This window comes from Trichosurus vulpecula, chromosome 6 (genome assembly GCF_011100635.1).
Source record: "Trichosurus vulpecula isolate mTriVul1 chromosome 6, mTriVul1.pri, whole genome shotgun sequence".
In the NCBI taxonomy this organism is placed as follows: domain Eukaryota; kingdom Metazoa; phylum Chordata; class Mammalia; order Diprotodontia; family Phalangeridae; genus Trichosurus; species Trichosurus vulpecula.
The window spans coordinates 212831459-212849714 of record NC_050578.1 but is presented as its reverse complement, the minus strand read 5'-3'; the positions used below and the strand labels follow the sequence as shown (position 1 = coordinate 212849714).

General features: G+C 41.6%; 1 pseudogene; it reads right to left on the bottom strand.

Moving 5' to 3' along the window:
- Window positions 1-1882: 1882 nt before the first annotated feature.
- Window positions 1883-15026, bottom strand: LOC118854899 (annotated as a pseudogene).
- Between the last annotated feature and the right edge of the window lie 3230 nt (window positions 15027-18256).

The window sequence follows — 18256 nt, the reverse complement described above, 5'->3', positions numbered from 1 at the left end:
ACTAGGTGGGAAGGACTGGAGTGACCGTTGGGAGGGCTGGAGCTGGGGCTGGGAGGGAAGCTTCAGCCACCGCGTGGACGGTACAACGTGGCGTCCCCCACTTCCCCGAATTCGAGGGAAGAAGTCGAGGGTCTTAGTAGCCACGAGTCTTTTTGTGTGACATCTTAGGGCTCCCCACGCACGTATTGAGGGGCGGAAATCTAGGGAATGTGTAACCCACGTGTTTCTTTGCTATTTATCCCAGGTTTCTCTATTTGTATTAGATTGTAAGCTCCTTGAGGGCAGTGAGCATCTCTAGCCTCTTTCTGTATATTCTGCGTTTTTTAGCCCACTACCGGCACATAGTAGGAGCTTAATTAATGTTCACTGAGTCAGATTGATCCCTTCTCTCCTTCCTCCAGACTGTAAGCTTCCTGAGGGCAGGAGCCGGGTCTTAAATGTCACACTATACAATCCCACAAACAAGTTCTGGAAAATATAGGCAAGGATGCTTCTTGAGAACATAACGTGTTTATTTGTGGCTTCTTCTTTTGACTTCGTAGCTCCAGCATTTGGTACAATACCCCCACATAGTAGGTGCTTAGTAAGGGCTATTTGAATTAGAACATTTGTATTAAGTGCCTGCTCTGTGCAGATTACTTGTATTGGGAATGTGACCTAAAGTTGATGACTGTAAATGACATTATATAATATTGCATCTAATAAAAGGCAATGTAGGGTAGTGGCTAGAGAACCAGTGGGGTGGGGGGGGTGGCAATCCTGCTTCTCTAGGAGCACCCAGGAATCTCCCTAAGACTAAAAGTTGCCCAGTGTTGAGCGTCTACATCAGTGGAGAGACTAATTCACTGTCAGTTCCCTTCACCAGTGAAATCTAAACCTGGGAAATCACTGGCCCCCATTAGGAGAAGGACCCACTCCCGCCCCTCCCCAAGGTAAAATACAAAGCCTTCTCATGGCATTTCAAGCCCTCCTCAATCTGGCTCCCCATCACTTCCATCACTTAGTTCCACCCCACCAAGCTTACTTCCTGTCACCCTTACCTACCATAACGTCTCCTTTCTGTGTTGCTCTGAAGCCCTAGCACACGATCCCCTCGTCACCTCCACATCCTAGAATCCAGTCAAGGCTCAACCCAAGGGCCACCACTCACTGGAGGCCCTCTCCCCATCACCCACTTGTTGCCACTTCCCCCAGTGGTTCGTATTTGCTTATCTGGGGTCTCCCCCAGAGGCTGTTTTCATCTGTGTTTGGGGGCCCAGCAGCACTCAGCCCAGTGCCTCCTACCAAATACATGCTTAATAAAATATTGACTTGGCAATTCATTTGAGAGGTGTGAGAAAACTGATGTGTGAGGTCTGATAAGAGAAGAGCGAAGACCTAACAGGTATCAGGAAGCCAGGAGTCCTGGAGGGGCTGGCCTTGGAGGTGACTCCAAAGAAGGAGAGCTCAGCAGGAGGAGGGGGAGAGGATCTTAAAAACACAAGTTGGAGAGTATATAGAATATGAATGAAATAAGGCAGAAAAGGAAGGGTGGTATTAGGGTGGATGTTGAATTATAATAAAAGCTAATATTTATATGACATTTTAAAGCTTTCCATGGGATATGTAATTCAATCCACACAACAACCCTGGGAGATAAATTATATTATCCTCATTTTACAGATGAGGAAACGGAGTCTAAAAGAAAAGTGACTTGTTCAGGGTCATGCCAAGTTAAGGAGTATACTTGCCATTAGCTATTGAAGAGTTTTGAACAAAGAAGAGACATGGCCAGGTCGATGACACATGTCTGATTATTTCATGTGTCATGTCTCCCTCTCAAACTCCGAGCTCCCTTAGGGCAGAGGACAGTGTTTTTTTCAAAACTCTGTCTCCCTCAGCGTCATGTCACCAGGATCCAGACCTGAGAGGATGGAGAAATGGTGGTGCTGATGACTAAAAGAGACAACGAATCTAATGGGGCAGAGGACTGGGGATCACTCAGAGTCTCGTGGAGCTGTGGCTGCTGGAGTGGATGGACGGTGTGGTCTACAAACACTTTAGAGAAATCGGTGAGGGCTGGCAGAGTCAGGGGAGAGCCTTCTCTCTCATAGAAGTGATACCCTGAGCCGTTTCTCCAAGAAACTAGGATGTGAATTGATGAAAAAGAGGAAGCTGGGCATGCCAGAAGAGGGAAAGAGCATTAGACTCAGCACCTAAAGCAAGGGTCCTTGTGTGTGTGTGTGTGTGTGTGTGTGTGTGTGTGTGTGTGTGTGTCCTAGACCCCTTGGTGGTAGTATAACCTGTGGACCCCTGCTCAAATTCATAGAGTTTCATCAATTCATAATTGAAACAAATGCTAAGTTTCGGTTAGAGATTTATAAAAATAAAAAGTAGTATTTTCCCATGCAAGTTCATAGATCCCCTGATCCATGGACTCTCAAATGGACCTGGCTGAAGAACTCTGTCCTAGAAGATAAGGATTTCCATTGTCCCTCTAAAGTTGTACATGTCCTAATCAACCCGTGGCACAGATAGCGCCTGATACTCATCTCAGAATTGGAAGGAACCTCAGAAGTCATCTCGTGCCTTCACCCCCAACCCTTCCCCTGTAAGGAAAAAACCCACTATGCACAAATACCATGTATTTACATTGCATACACTGGGGCAGCTAGGTGGTAGTAGATAGAGCATTGAGCCTGGAATCAGGAAGACTTGAGTTCAAATCCAGCCTCTGATACTTACTAGATATGTGACCTTGGGCAAGTCACTTGAGCACTGCCTGCCTCAATTTCCTCACCTGTAAAATGAAGATAATAATAACACCCATCTCCCAGGGTTTTAAATGGGATAATAATTATAAAGCACTCAGCGCAGTGCCTGGAACATAGTCAGTGCTTTATAAGTGTTAGCTATTATCATTTTGCACTTTATTATGTCAGTCAATAAGCTGTTATTTCCTGATAGAAAGTAAGCTCCTTGAAGCCAGTAGCTATTTTATTTTTGTCTTTGCATTCCCAGCGATTGGACTGGGCCTGGCACGTACTGGATCCTTAATAATTGATCGAGCAATCTAATTAAACATGGACCCAAGCAGGATACACATGGCGGTGAGCCTACCATCTCTGAGGTACTCAGTGCCACTTCTGGACAGCTTTAATTATTTTTTTCTTGTATTGAGTGAAAATATGTCTCTGTGTAACTGCCACTCATTACTTTTGGTTCTGCCCCTGGATCCAAGTGTAATAAGTCTCATCTTTTCCCCATCTGAGTTAGTCAATGACATGAATCACTAAGACCCCAAATTCCCAAATAGTTCAATTCATGTTGTTGCTCACGTTCTCCCTCCTCTCGTCTCCCTGCCTTGGCTCATGCTGCCTACTGCCTAGAAGGAAACCTCCATCCGCATCTCCTCTAGTTAAAACCCTTTGCTTTCAAGGCCAGATGCCACCTCTTCCATAAAGCTACCTCTGCGCCTCCCCTCCCCCCTTCCCATTCTTTCCAGCTGGAAGTAATCCATCTCTCTTTACATTCTTTTTTTATTGCATTTTGCCCGGACATCTCCTTTACACTTAGCACATTCTATCTCATGTCGTAGCTATACACACTGAATCCCCCTTATTTGTTTGTGAACCCCTTGAGCACAAAGAAACATGTCTGATTTCACGTCCATCCACAGTGACAAGCACAGAGCCTGGTCCATAACTTTAATATTTTCAAACTTCTGATTTCTCCTTCTAGGTGCTTATTCCACTCATAGTGATCATAACCCATCTTTCTCTGCACTACTCCCCCATCTCCTTCATTCTTCAGAATACAGTTTCATGTGTTTTTATGGACACGAAGTTCATCACCTTTTTTCAGAGGCCATCCCTGGGTCATTCAGATAACAGGTGCTTTAAACATTTTTATTAAACTAAATTTAATTCCTTTTATAAAGGAGATTCCTAAAAAAGGCACCTTTCCAATTTTATATTAGATTTAGATTGTGTCATTTACTTCCTTTCAGTGTCCCTTTCTTAATATTTACTCTCTTTTGTTTGCTTTCATTTTTCTTTTTCATTCAAACTTTTAGGAAGCCTGATTGTTTAAATGAATTATGAAATGCCTTCACATTCTTATCTTCCTCCCTACTTTTTTCCGGGTCATGTGATGGCAAAAATGAGTTGCTTTAAATGTGTTTTGAGTGAAGGACTTTAAGTCCAGCCCATGGACCTGAATCTTTTTTTTTATTTTATTTCTAAATTAAGTAGCTCACAATAAAAAATAATCAAATGAAAAAGATCATATAAACCCACAAATTCTACATTCATAGTTTTTTTTAATAAAAATTATATGTTAACTAACAAAAGTTATCTTAGTTCTGTTATCCTTATCTAATCTCTTTTGTATGTGTGCAACTGGAGTGCAATGTTGTTGCTAATATTTTTATGTAATCATAGGAAATACATACATTGTGTAGGATCTCCTTTTTTTACTCTGCATAACTTCATCCAAGTCTTGTCATTTCTTTGTATTTTTCTTATGGTACAAAAGGCCTTTAAAAGGGGTGGAGGAAGGAAAAAAATAAGTATATACACAGTGTCCCAAAAATTTCTGTGTAGTTTTAAGTTTCAAGCTGTAAGGTTAGACATTCTAGACCATTCAAGAGATAGTGAATCTATAGAAAAGAAAATGGTAATTATAAAGAGCCAGCATGACTTCATCAAGAACAGATAATGACAAACTAACCTCAATTCTTTTTTTTAAAATAATTACCAAACTGATAGGCGAAGGGAATGATGGAGATCTAGTTTACCTAGATTTTGGCAGAATTTTCAATAAAGCTTTTCATACCGTTCTTTTGGAGAAGATAGAAAGATGTAGAGTAGATGATTAGATTCAGAGCTAGCTATTTGGCCAGACTCAAAGTGTAGTTGTTAATGATTCAGTAACAACATGGAATGATGTGTCCAGTGGAGTATCCCAGAGATCCACACTTATCCCTGTTCAGTTTAACATTTTTTACGAGTGAGATGGATAAAGTTATAATGGTATGCTTATCAGATATTCAGATGCCACACAACTGAGGAGATAATTAATGAGGAAAGGCAAAGGCTGGATCCAAAAGGATCTTGATAGGTTCAAACATTAGCTAAATTTAATAAAATGAAATTCATATTTATAAAGTCTTATACTTGGCTTCAAAAAGTCAGTTTCACAAACAGTGGATAAGGGAGATATGGTTAAATAGCAACTTATCTGAAAAAGATATAGGGGATTTAGGGTGATATGACAGCTGAAAAAGCTAGTGAGATCTTGGGCTGCATTAAAAGAATCACAACTTCCAGGAATAGGGAGGGAAGTTATGATAATCCCACTATATTCTGCCCTCATCAGACCTCATTTGAAATATTATGTTTAGTTGAGATCTAGTTACCATAGTAGATATCTGGAGGGTCCAAAGGAGGGCAACTAGTGAAGGACCTTGAGTCTGTGTCATATGGGGATCAGTTGGAAGAGATGAGTATGTTTAGCCTGGAGAAGACTTACAGGAAACATGATAGTTGTCTTCACATAGTTAAAGATGTAACACTTAGAAGAATTAGATTTGTTCTTTTTTGGCCCCAAAAGGCAGAACCAGTAAGTTGTAAGGAGGCCAATTGACTCTTAATGTCAGGAAAAAACTTCCAAATAATTAGAGCTCTCCCAAAGTGGAATGGGCTGATTAGGAGGCGGTACATTTCTCGTGCTTGAAGGGGTTCTGAATATATTAGGTCACTGATAGGATGTAAATCCTTTGAGGATAGAGATTATTTCATTTTTAGTCTTTGTATCTCAGATGCCTAACATAATGCCTGATACACATTCAAAACTTAATAAGTGCTTGTTGATTCAGTGATTATTATGAGTGGACTATATGGCTCCTGAAGTTCCTTCTAACTCTAATTTTCTAATCATATTCCATTAAATTCCAATTACACAGATTGTTTGGCCTTTGGTTAGTCACTGGATATATGAGTTGTTTATAGTTTTGTTAGTTTTTTTGTATAAAGTTTTTGAACAGATAAGCCTTTTTGCCCCTTTTGATAATATCCTTAGTATATTAGTCCTAATCCACAGATCTCAATGGAATAAAATAGTTTTATAATTCTTATTTTTTAAAATTAGATTTTGCTTCTGGATTCTTTTCTCCTATAAAAATCTCCCAAAAAGATCATATGTTGATTCCTGCTTTCGAGTTACAACTTAAGTTTTTAGATTCTTTCTCTTTTTTCAAGGTTTTCTTCGTTCAGGTAAATATGGAAAGGACTTTGGGAAAATTATTATTTCTTAATTTTTCCTTTAAGAAAAAGTAGACTTTAATATGCTTCCAGAAATCTAAACCAATGATTCAATTTTTTATAATGTAACTTTTCAAATAATTCCCCAAAAGGTACCACTATGCCCTGTTTTGAAAAAGGAATGAGTAGTAATATTTGAGAAACATTTATTAAGTACCTTGTTACATACAGAGCACTGCACTGTATTGAGAAAGACCCAAAAATTATATGACATGGTCTCTGCCCTCATGGAAGTTTACTTACAACTGATATATAACTCATATATATAGTGTGTCCCAACAATCATCATGCCATTTTAAGCTATTAAAGCTTAAAATTGCACAAAGACTTTTAGGACACCCTGTATTGTAATTTGAGCTTTACAAAGTGCTTTCTTCGCAACTCTGTGTGATAGGTAATGCAAAAATTATTATCCACACTTTGTAGATGGAGGGGGCTCACAAGGGTTAAAGGACTTGCCTTCAGCCATACAGCCAGTAAGTGAAGGATCTAGGGACATAACATGCAAGATCAGTGAGGAAGACAGTTGTAAACAGTGATATGAAAAGCCAAAAGAGAATAATAGTCCATACTAACTATGGAGGATCCAGTCAAAGCTCCCTGGAGGAGGTGGCATTTGAGTTAGTTTTTAAAGATAGGATTTCAACAGATAAACAGAGTGTAGAGAGCATTTTAGGCACAGGGAACAAGTGTGAGCAAAAGCAATGAGGTGGGAAAGTAAGGTGTGTATATTATGGGTGTATTCCAGTTTGACTGAAATATCAAACACATGGAAGTGGTATGACATAAGGTTGAAAAAATAGAGTGACCACTAACAAAGCACTAGAAACAAAGTAGATGCTCTTAAACTTGTAATAGAAATGTAATGGATTCCTATTGCATGGTGAGAAATGATGACTGGAGACTACAGAGAAGCATGACAAGATATCTGAACTGATGCAAAGTGAAGTCAACAGAACCAGGAAACCAGTAGAGACAATGACTACAGTAATGTAAATGAAAAGAATAATGACAAAACAGAAAACAAACCCTATGTTATTATGATAAACAAGCTTGGTTCTGAAGAAGAGAAATGAGAACACACCTCTCTCTTCTTTGCAGAAGTGAAAGACTATGGGTGTGGAATACTGCATTTCCCATCAGACAAGCTGATGTGTTGGCTAGTTTTGCTGAATGTTTTTCTTTTTTATATGTGTTATAAAGGCTGGCACTCTGGGTAGAGGATGGGGAAGATACATATTGGGAAATAAAGATGATATAAAGACAAAAGATATCAATAAGTTATCTATGACAGATTTTTATTTTTCAAATTTTACACCTTTTTTGACAGATTCTTGAACTGGTGGCTCATATCCACCCACCCTTTCAACTTTTGTGCCTGTTTCATCCCCAGAATGTTTTCAAGAGCCACCATCTTCACCATGCAGTTCCATCAGTTTTCCCAGTTCAAACTTGAGTTTCTTGAGCATCTTGACTTTTTGAACAAACATATCTTAGAGATAGTAAATATACTGGGAAGCTTTATCTTTGTCTTTTTCATTGCTTTCTGGAATCATTTTATTGACAGATTCTTTGAAGTCATTTGTCTCTCCTTCCTGGGTCATCATCTCCTTGTGAATTTGACAGACTTGTTGGTGTTGGGCATAAAAACTCTCAAAGATCTAGTTGTTAATGCTTTGTGGCAAAATCAACCCAGAATGGGTAGAACAAGTAGTCATTGGTGGTTTTGTTTGTCAAAGACCTTTAGAAAGTCTGATTAAAGGATATCCACCTGTCCCCTTATGCCACCATTCAGCTAATTTTTTTTTTAAAGAATTCAATGGGTTGGAGACATGTTGTTCCCTTCTTTAAATGTTCAACATGAAGTCCAATCCTAATCTGTCCCTTTTTGGACCATGGAGCACATCTTATCCTGGTGAGGTCTATTCCATGGGAATTAAAGAGTTTTTACCCCGAACATCTTCAGTAATCAGCTTGAATTTTAAAAAAGCAACCTCATCATTCAGATCAGCAAGGCTTACTTCAAAAACACAACCTTGAGACCATCAGAAACAGTTTTTCCTCTTGAGTCCTTGTGACCACTGTCTTGACAACATTGAATATAGAGAGCATTCCCTAGTGCCTTGACATCACATCAATCCTCCCAAAATGGATCAACCTCTTTCTTTTAGGCTCTTTTTTTTTTAATCTCTTTTGATAGGGCACTGATTCTTGCCCACCACCATGATCCTCTTCTGAAATCCAAAAGCAATAGAAGAAAATTTAAGATAAAATACAAAAGCAACACCAAGTGATAAAGGTCCTTGAGTGCCAGGGTGAGGAGTTCAAATTTTATTCAGTGGTTTATGGGGAACCATAGAGTGATTTCGAGGAGAAGAAATGCATAAGAAATTATTCACTATATGAAAAATGGGTTGGAGGAAGGGGAAGAGTGGAAGTGGGAAGGGCGAATGCAGTCAGCATTCTTTCTAACTTGTACAACCTAGCCATTACTTGGCCTGGGTGGTTGAGCAAGTAGCTATTTGCAAAACCACTTAATAGATCAGCATTCAGCCCTCACCCAGAAGGTCTCTAACCACACTTGCACCTGCAGTCACAGTGCTGGTAAGGAAGATGCAAAGTCTCTGTATCATCCTGTTTTAGCTTTCAGAATCCCAAATAGAATTCCTGCTCCAAAAAAATCAAGATGTTCAAGAATGTTCAAATTGGAAGCAGGTCTGAGAGATGAAGAACCTAAAACCTAAGAAAAGGGCACAATTTATTCTAGGTTAAAAAAAAATAGGGGCCAGGTGCAGACGGCAATGGGGAAAGTGGTGGGAGGAGGGGCAGAGATGTTCAGGTTCCTAAGGGACAGGAAATCCAACATGGAAAAGGTTTTGATTTCCACAGCAGTGACAGAAAAAAAAAAACACATCTAATCTGCATCTGCCAGTCATTTAATCCTCCCCAAACAATTATTTTTACCCACACTCACAAAATCCATGTGAATCTATACTCAAGTTACCATCCTTGAGAGTTGGATCTCTTCTACCTAGACAAATGACAGTAAGTTGCCTTTATCCTCATTTCCTAACTTCTAGTTTATTTTTTTCCTGCCTCTACTTGGACACCCAAGAGATAAGATTATATTCTGCCATTGCTTCCTTACACTGAAATTGGTTGATCCTTTGACAACCTACCATTACTTTCTTTCCATAGGGGGGACTTGGTGGCCTCTTTGTCTGCTGCATTTCTGCCCGTTCTTAATCCTTGACAGGCTTGCGCCCCCCCCACCCCCCACTTCATGGTTACCAAGTTCACCTTTTGTGAGTGTTTGTCAAAGACCTTTAGAAAGTCTGATTAAAGGATATCCACCTGTCCCCTTATGCCACCATTCAGGTAATTCTTTTAAAGAATTCAATGGGTTGGAGACATGTTGTTCCCTTCTTTAAAAAACAAATGACCTTTCATTTAGTTTGAACATCTCATATATTTAGGAACATTAAAATCATCACTAGTAACGTAATATTAATTGAGGATTGTCATTTGATTTCACTTTTCAGAAACAGCATTTATCCCATTGGAAGCTGTTCTATGACAGACCTGGAAATCCTCCACCGAACGATTGATCCTAATTGAAGTTGCCTTTTAAGAACTTAAAGAGAAGGTAGGGCCGTGTGTCTCTGAGTATGTCTGGACTAACTCCCTTGATTATATTAGGGCCACTGGGGGTATTATATCTCACTACTTTACAGCATTATAGATGTCTTAATTTCATGATAGAATGGAAAAAGAACTGGTATCATATCCCAGCCTACTGCTGAGAACTCCTTCTCTAGAGACGACTGAGCACAGTTGCTAAGGATCAAATGTGCAGCTCTATACCAAATCCAGGACGTATATTATCACATGGATCCCTTTTTCGAAGGGATCTCAGTCCAGGCTTTAGAATAGCATAAAGTCACACCACAAATCTACACGTAGACCCAGGGAACACAAAAATGCCACATGAATGCCTCACCACCTCTCTTAGAGCACTAGTGACCAGGGCCACACAGACTAAACATGGGTAGATGTGGGGGAATTGTAAAGGCTTACCAGACAGCAACAGCCAAGCTGAGCTGAGCCAAAGCTGTGCTCCCCATGTCCTGATGTCGCTATTCACATCTACACTTCCTATGTATAGTTAACTTTGCCAAAAGTTAGCTGGCATGATGAACACTGGCACTGATTGCAATGTGGATCTCACAAAAATTTTTTGTCCACTCTAACCTCGGTGGGAGCAGAGCTATCATCCTTAGTGCACAGCCCAAGCTATGTGCCTCTGGGTCTACACACATTGGTAACTAAATTGAGAAGCAGGAAGGCTGAATCCCATCTTTGGCTCTGCCACCATTTTTACTTTCACTCTATGACTTTGGGCCAATCCCTTCCTAGGTCTCAATTTGTCCGTCTGTCAAGTTAGAGACTTAACAAATGCCCCTTGAGTGAAACTGAACTGATGATCTCTGAGGGCCCTTGTATTTCTGACATTTTATGTTATTCTGAGGTCCCTTCTAGCCCTGACATTCTTTGTTCAATGTTCCAAAGTCCCTTCTAGCTCTAACATTCTATGATTTTCCCCACTTATATGTTACCATCCTGAAACAAGTATTCACTACTCTATAATTCAGATAATGTTTCCCATATGCTTCCCACTATGTTATCCAGAGACTGTCTCTTGTTTCCCCGACTCCTCTGGCTTCCCCCAACTAATCTGGGAATGCTGTTCCTCCTGTCAGCTATATTCCAGGGCTTCAGCGCCCATTGTGCTAAATGAGAGTGAGAAATTGAAGTGAGAAAGTAGCAGTACCCTCTACTTGCCACTCTGAAACACAGAAAATGGCTCCTGGTCCTATTCCTATCACAGAAGCATGGGAAGAATCACAAAGAAGGTGGCCAGCTGTTTACTACATGGGCTCTTCTCCTGGAATCCCAGTTTAGCCAGAGATCCCTAGGATTCATGCCAATGTGGAACAAGCCCTGAGGGTACGGTATGATCCCAGGCAGGACATCCTGGAAAAGAAGAGATAGGGGAAGCTGATTGCTGTCTTCAAGTATATGAAAGGCTACCCTGGGGAAGAGAGATAAGACTTACTATGCTTGACTCAGAGGACAGCCCTAAGAGCCAGGGGGGAACAGTTGTGGAGAGGCAGGTTTCAGTTCAACCTAAGGAAAAACTTGCTAAAAATTGGAGCTGTCCAAACTGAATGAACTGCCCCAAGAGGTAATGCATTCCCCATCACTGAAGGCTTCCCAACAGACAGTTGTCAGAGATGTTGAAGACAGAGATTCAGATGAACTCAATGACCTACTATTGGCCTTCCAACTCTTAAGCAGCTATGATGCAGGGTTTTAGGATCAGTCTAGTTTGGTTGAATCCCTAGAATACAACTGTCCTAGATTAGACCCCTGTCTCCACAACCTATCTGATCTTTCCTGTGTCCTTCAGATGGAAAATCACCCAAAGGCTTAGCCCAGGGTGGATCCCAAAACACTAAACCAAATCAATACTAGCCTCTAAGAGTAAAGGAGTGGTAGCACAGGAAGGATAATTGTTTGTCTTGCTTTCTCTTAGTGTCTGCCTTCTTTTTAACAAGTACGCTGTAAAAATGAATGATTTGGTGTCTCTCAGATCCTTTAAACTTAATCGTATAAATACATAAGAAATGCATCCAATTTAAAAATGTATCCCAAGCCTAGCATATGCATCTGCAAGTTCACCCCTTTAAAATTTAAAAATAGCAGCCATCAATTTTAACCACCAGGTGACAAGAATCAAGCCAGTGGGCTACCGTGCTTTTGATCTTAAGTTCCTTCTCAAGAGGCATAAGAGCAGGGGCCCTGTGGAGGGAAAAACACTCTAACTTTTAATTCTTTTTTTTGGCAAGGCAATTGGGATTCAGTGACTTGCCCAAGGTCACATAGCTAGTACATGTGTCAAGTGTCTGAGGGCAGATTTGAACTCAGGTCCTCCTGACTCCAGGGCGGGTACTTTATTCACTGCCCCACCCAGCTGCCCCAGGAACAGTATTCTAATACTCTACCTCTATGCATGTTAAGCTTGTTTTCCTTCATTGTCAAAACTTAATTGACTCAAAGGATAGAAGGCTCTAGCCATTGACATCACTTCCTGTCCACCTGAGTACAACGGAGCCATGAGAACTTACAGACATGGAGTGATGCTTATCCAGAGCACTACAGTGCGCAACCCAGAGGCAGAGGGGCTCCATTCATTCAAATCATTTCAGGCTGTCTTCCTCGTCTGCCTATCCTGTTGTGGCTAAGTAAATATCCTTTTGTTAATTGTCAAATGATTTATAAGAATTTCATTTCATTCCAATATCCAAGATCAGCTGCCAGAACTGACCTGAGTCAAGTCTATCCCAGAAACAACACCCTCCCAGAAGTCACAGTGTTATGTAGTTCCTAGAGAGTCATAACAGAAGGTTCACCAAACTCTATTATGGGAGAAGGGATGTTATCCCTCACCTCCCTCCTCCCAGGAGGTAAAGGGGAACAAGGAAGACTCCTGGCCAAAACCCCTTGCCTTGAGCCATAAGCCCATTTCTTCTTTACCCAGCCCCTGCATCTAACACCTTCTCTTAAAAGTATGAAGGTAGGGATACCTCACTGCTTCAAAGGAGGTAATTATTAGGCCTCTTCAAAAAGGTTAATTCAGTTCAGCAAGTACTTCCTCACTACCCACTCACTTTCCATTCCCTGGCAGTCTGGTTCTTGTCATCAGCACCCTAGTGAAAATACTGTCTCCAAGGTCACCAGTGAGCCATGTAACTTCCATAGACATCACTTTACTCATTTGCAAAGTGAGGGTGTCATACAAATTTTTCTCCAAGGGACCTTCCAGCTCTAACAGTTTATGGTTTCATAACTTCTTAAAGGCCAAATCTAATAACCTTGGCTCAGTCCTTATCCTCCTTGACCTCTCTTGGTTGTTTCATGGTGCTGACTATCCACTCCTTCCTTGAATTCTGTAAGTGGAACCTACCCTGGCTCTCTCCCAATTAGATCCACTCCTTTGTCCCCTTCACTGATTTCTCTTCCTCCACTCACTTCCCCAGGATGGATGCTCCTCAAAGCTTTCTTCTCATCCCTAATCTCTCTATTACTTTCTTCCTTGATAATCTCATCTATTTCCATAATTCCAGTTGTTATCTCTGTGAGGATCACTCCCAAATTAACATACAAAGTACTTTGCAAACCTTAAGGTGCCATATAAATCTTACTATCAAATCTACATAACCTCATCCTTTCTTCATAAACTGAACCCTCCTTCCCAGCTGTCCCCTGAGCCTCTTCACTTAGATGTCATGACAGCCATTGGAAATTCAACATGTTTAAAACCAGCCTCATTAGCTTTCCCTCAAACTGGCTTCTCCCCTCCCCTCCACTCCTGACTTGATTGTTGTAAAAGAGATTCTTTTGCAGAGTATGGGTTGGACTAGGTGGCCTCTGGGGTTCCCTTCAGTTCTGAAATTCTGTGACTCTATTTCTATTATGGCATTGTAAAGAAGTGGCCCAAGCAGAAGAGAGAGGCTTGCCTTCCTTCTCTGACTGACCCAAACCACTAGGCCTCTCTGTCATAGTTACCACTACTTCCTGCCTTGGCCCCTGGGGAGTACCCAAGACTTCTCAGTTCTCCTGGCCTAAGCAAAGGACCAAAACAAACAAACAAACAAAACCCCAGCAACAACAACCCTTCTTCCTTAAATGAACCAAAACATAGTAGGGTTAAAAGTAAATCTTGATGAGCTTATCAAGGGAAAGTATGATATGGTAGAAAGAGAGCCCATTGGGAATTGAGAGGCCTGCATTCCAGCTTTGGTTCTGCCATTTTTTTTTCTGGACCCATTGACAAGTCTTTTTGCCTCTTTGACCTTCAGTTTCCTCATCTGTAAAATGGGAAGAATACTTTAATTCTCTACCTTAAATTGTGTTTGTGAGGAAAAAAACTTGGTAAATTTTAAAGTGTGATAGAAATGAGAGGTGATAACAGCGTTCATCATTCAGTCTGGCACCTTGGTCACTCGCTTATGTATGGGGAAGTCGGTAAATTCTCAGAGCCTCTCTTTTCTCATCGGTAAGGTGGAGATGACTGTATTTGCACTCCCTGCTTCACAGTTGTGGTGAGCATAAAGCTCACCCCTGGGCTCTCTCAAGCCAGGCTGCAGAGGATCCTGGTTTTTTCTTTATTCGTTTTTGTTTTTTGGAAGGGGGAAGGCAGGGCAATTGGGGTTAAGTGACCCGCCCAAGGTCACACAACTAGTAAGTGTGTCAAGTGTCTGAGGTCGGCTTTGAACTCAAGTCCTCCTGACTCCAGGGCCGGTGCTCTACTCACTGCGCCACCTAGCTGCCCCTGTGAAGGATTCTGGATGGGCACCCAAGGGGTTGCAGTATTTCTTCTTTACTGCCCTTGGCCACTCACCCCTATTGTTCAGAAGACAGTGACTAGCACTCCATTTCCTTTTACTTTAACATCACTCAGCTTCACAAAGATATTATAGCAAGAACAAATATACAGGCATTTCCCCAAACACATGCATTGGTCCTACCCAATTCATGTCTAGTTATAACACAAGTGCCAGGTGAGTCCTTCTGCTGTACTGGGGTCCTGAAGGCCACTGCTGAAGATGGAGTCCTGTTCCCTCGGGCCATTGATGCTGCACTGGGTGCAAAACCCGGCATGGATGGTGATTCCTAGATTCCTGTGACTTGTTCTTCCAATCTTTGCAATTCCCAAGGCCAGAGGTTCCATTCCCTTCACCTCTAGTGGAAAAGCACAAAGTCAAAGGCCAAGGGCCAAGGCCTATTTCTCAGGGGCCATATGGTCTCAGTGAGGGTAAAGAGCCTTAAAGGCCTTCACCCTTACCACATGGTCTCTCAATAGACACCATAAACAAAAGAGTCACTGAATGAAGGAGGAGGGAGCCAAAACTGACAGGCCTTCTTGAAGGCTTCTAAAGCCAATCCGAGAGACTTTTTCGCCATGTTATGTAATGCCTACCCACACTCTATGGTCTCTCAAAGGCACTTCATTCATAAGACATTATGATTTCATGAAGCCAGCTCCTCAGAATCCCCCTTGGGGAGAGGTTGCATCAGCCAAGCAAGCTGATGGGGACTGTGCACACACCAGACTCCCATTACATGAGGAAAGTCCTGTGCATTCTTTAAAGCCCCATATAAATGTGAATAATTATTCTCATATGGTTGTATCCCCCCAAAAGGGTACAAACAGTGATTGTGATAGATCAGAAAAGCGAGATATCAGTGTATGCTGAAAGAATTGAGGAAGGATTGTAGGAAGAGGTAGAAAATTTACTTGGCCCTACAGATAGGGATTGACTAGGCAGAGAGGACCAGCAGGAGCATTCCAAGAAGGAAAAACAATATGACTAAAGTTGAGGCCAGGAGTGCAATGGCCAGGGAGGAAATATGAACCCGGGAAGCTCTCCCTTACAGAGGTGGAAGCCTAGGGGTTCCCAAGGTGGCTTGAGTGCTGGAAGGTTGTCCACAGAGTTCAGGTAGCATCAGACTAGGATTCCCCTTTTCAATAAGGCATTCCCTCATGATTACAGGATATGAGGCTAAAACTGAATGTCAGGTAATCTCTCATGGACCTGTTCTTCTTGTCTGACTTTGTTCCTGCTAAAATATCACCTTCAAAACACTGAAGTGCTGCAGTGGGAGGGGCCAAGTAAAGAAATAAGAGATAACCGGGCTTCCTGGCAGCAACGTGTACCTAGAAATCAGACTTGGCAGCCACGACACCAACCCAGTGGGTGAGGCCTCCCAAAGAGAGATTCAACATAGACCCCATGGTGGGTCAGAGTTGTATAGAGCAAGGCAAGAGGCAGGTTGGGAGGCCTTTGAAGCATTTCTTTTCCCTTATCCCCAGTATGGGGCAGGACAAAAGAACTGGCCCAACAGTCTTTACTAGGGGTTTGCTCTCGGTGACCACGCAAAGTTCTTGACTAATTGTCCAGCAGGAGAGAGATCAGATTCCAAGCACACCCACCACATGTTCAAGTGGTCAGCATTGGTTCACCCAACTGTGTTCCTTCAGCAAGTGCCATCTGCTTCCAGTGAAGCAGTGGTTTGGGGAATGTAAGCAAAAGGCCCTTTAAAATGAAAAGGATCCATAAAGTGAACATGGAAGCCTTGAAGTTTCTTTGAACAAAAAGGCCATGGAAGGAGTAAGAAGCATTAATGAACTGGAGTGACACTTGAGGGCTGTTTTGTTTCTTGAGAGTTACGATAAAGATATTTTGCAGTAAAATTTAAAGGAAATTCTTGGTAACCACAGCTATTGAATTTCACAATGCAGTACGCTACAAGTACTGAATTAAAATGAATTATATTTTTAAAATCATACTTTCAAGCCAACCTTTTTCCCACACTATATTTACTGTACTTACAGAAAGAAGTTAAATAGAGGTATTGTGCCCTCCCTGCAGCAGGATGTTTTGGGTTTTTTTAAAATTGTAAATATTCTACATATTTTGCTTAGATGTAAAGGAGGAGAGAAAAAAATGAACATTATCTTGTGTCAGCTTGCCACCTGGGTCAGACTGGGTCTGATTAGTCTGGGTAATAGAACATGGTGGCAATGGATGGGACTCAACAAAGGGCATGGGGAGAGGAGAGGGCATGTGCACATAGTTCAGGAAGATGATCCTGAATACCATTTATGTTTTCAGGCCTCTTTGGACAGGTTACAGATCTGGCCAGTTTCCCAGAGTGGTCTTGAGTGGCAATTGTCTTTCAATTTGATTCACCAAACATTTATTAAGCACCTAGCAAAGATGTCGTGACTTTTCTCTTGCCATTCCGGAAGAGACAATGAGGCTGAGGACTTTGCACAGCTCTGCCTAACTTAAATTCAACTTACTTGCAAGTCAAGACATCATTCCAACAAAGTCATTGGTCTTCTTCAAAAAATGAAGGAGGAACAACAACTGTGCGCAAGGCACCTTGCCAAGGACTACAAATACAAAACCAGAACTGGTCCCTGTACTCAAGGAGGAGTGTGTCTGATCTGGCGCCACTCCCTCAGGACCAGAGTGCTACATCACCCCCTCAGAGAGGCTTCTCTCTAATGCATTAGCTTGAGCCCCCATGGTTAGGGGACCAGTAACTCCCGTGCCATTTAATATCCATTAGCCTTTACAAATGGGCAGTTAGGCGGCACAGTGGATAGTTCTGGGCCTAGAATTATCTTCCTGAGTTCAAATCTGGCCTCGGACACTTATAGCTGTGTGATCTTGGACGAGTCACTTAATCCTATTTGCCTCAGTTTCTTCCTCTGTAAAATGAGCTGGAGAAGAAATGGCAAATCACTCTAATATCTTTGCCAGAAAAAATCCAAATGGGATCACAAAGAGTTGAATACAAGTGAAAACGACTGAACCACTAAAGCCTTTACAAAAGAATATTTGCTTCAAAGACATAAACTAAAACAAACATACACACATTCCCCTAACATCTCTGGAGACTTTTCCCCCTATACCACCTTAATCAGGGGTAGGAAAATGAGTTGTTTAATTTAGCTCAGTTCCTACATAGCTTTGGTCTCACTAAATTCATGTACAAAGTCAGCCTCTCTGCTTGATGACCTCTTGCCTCAGTTTCAGAAAGGAACTGAAGTTCCCTGGAGGTATCAATGTTATGCTGGTTGAAAAGCTCAGCCTGGCCTCAGACTCTAAAATTCCTGTGGCTCTCTCCCAACTTTTTGAAACTCCTAAGGTTGGCAACTCCACTCCCTTCACCGAGATCTTCCACTCCCTTCACCGAGATCCTCTAAAAGCAAATGAGGCAAAGAGACCATAGCTAAAGGTGACAGACTTTTTTGAATGCCTCTGCAACCAATCAAAAAGTTTCCTCTTCAACACACGGTCAGCCAACTGGAACCAGTT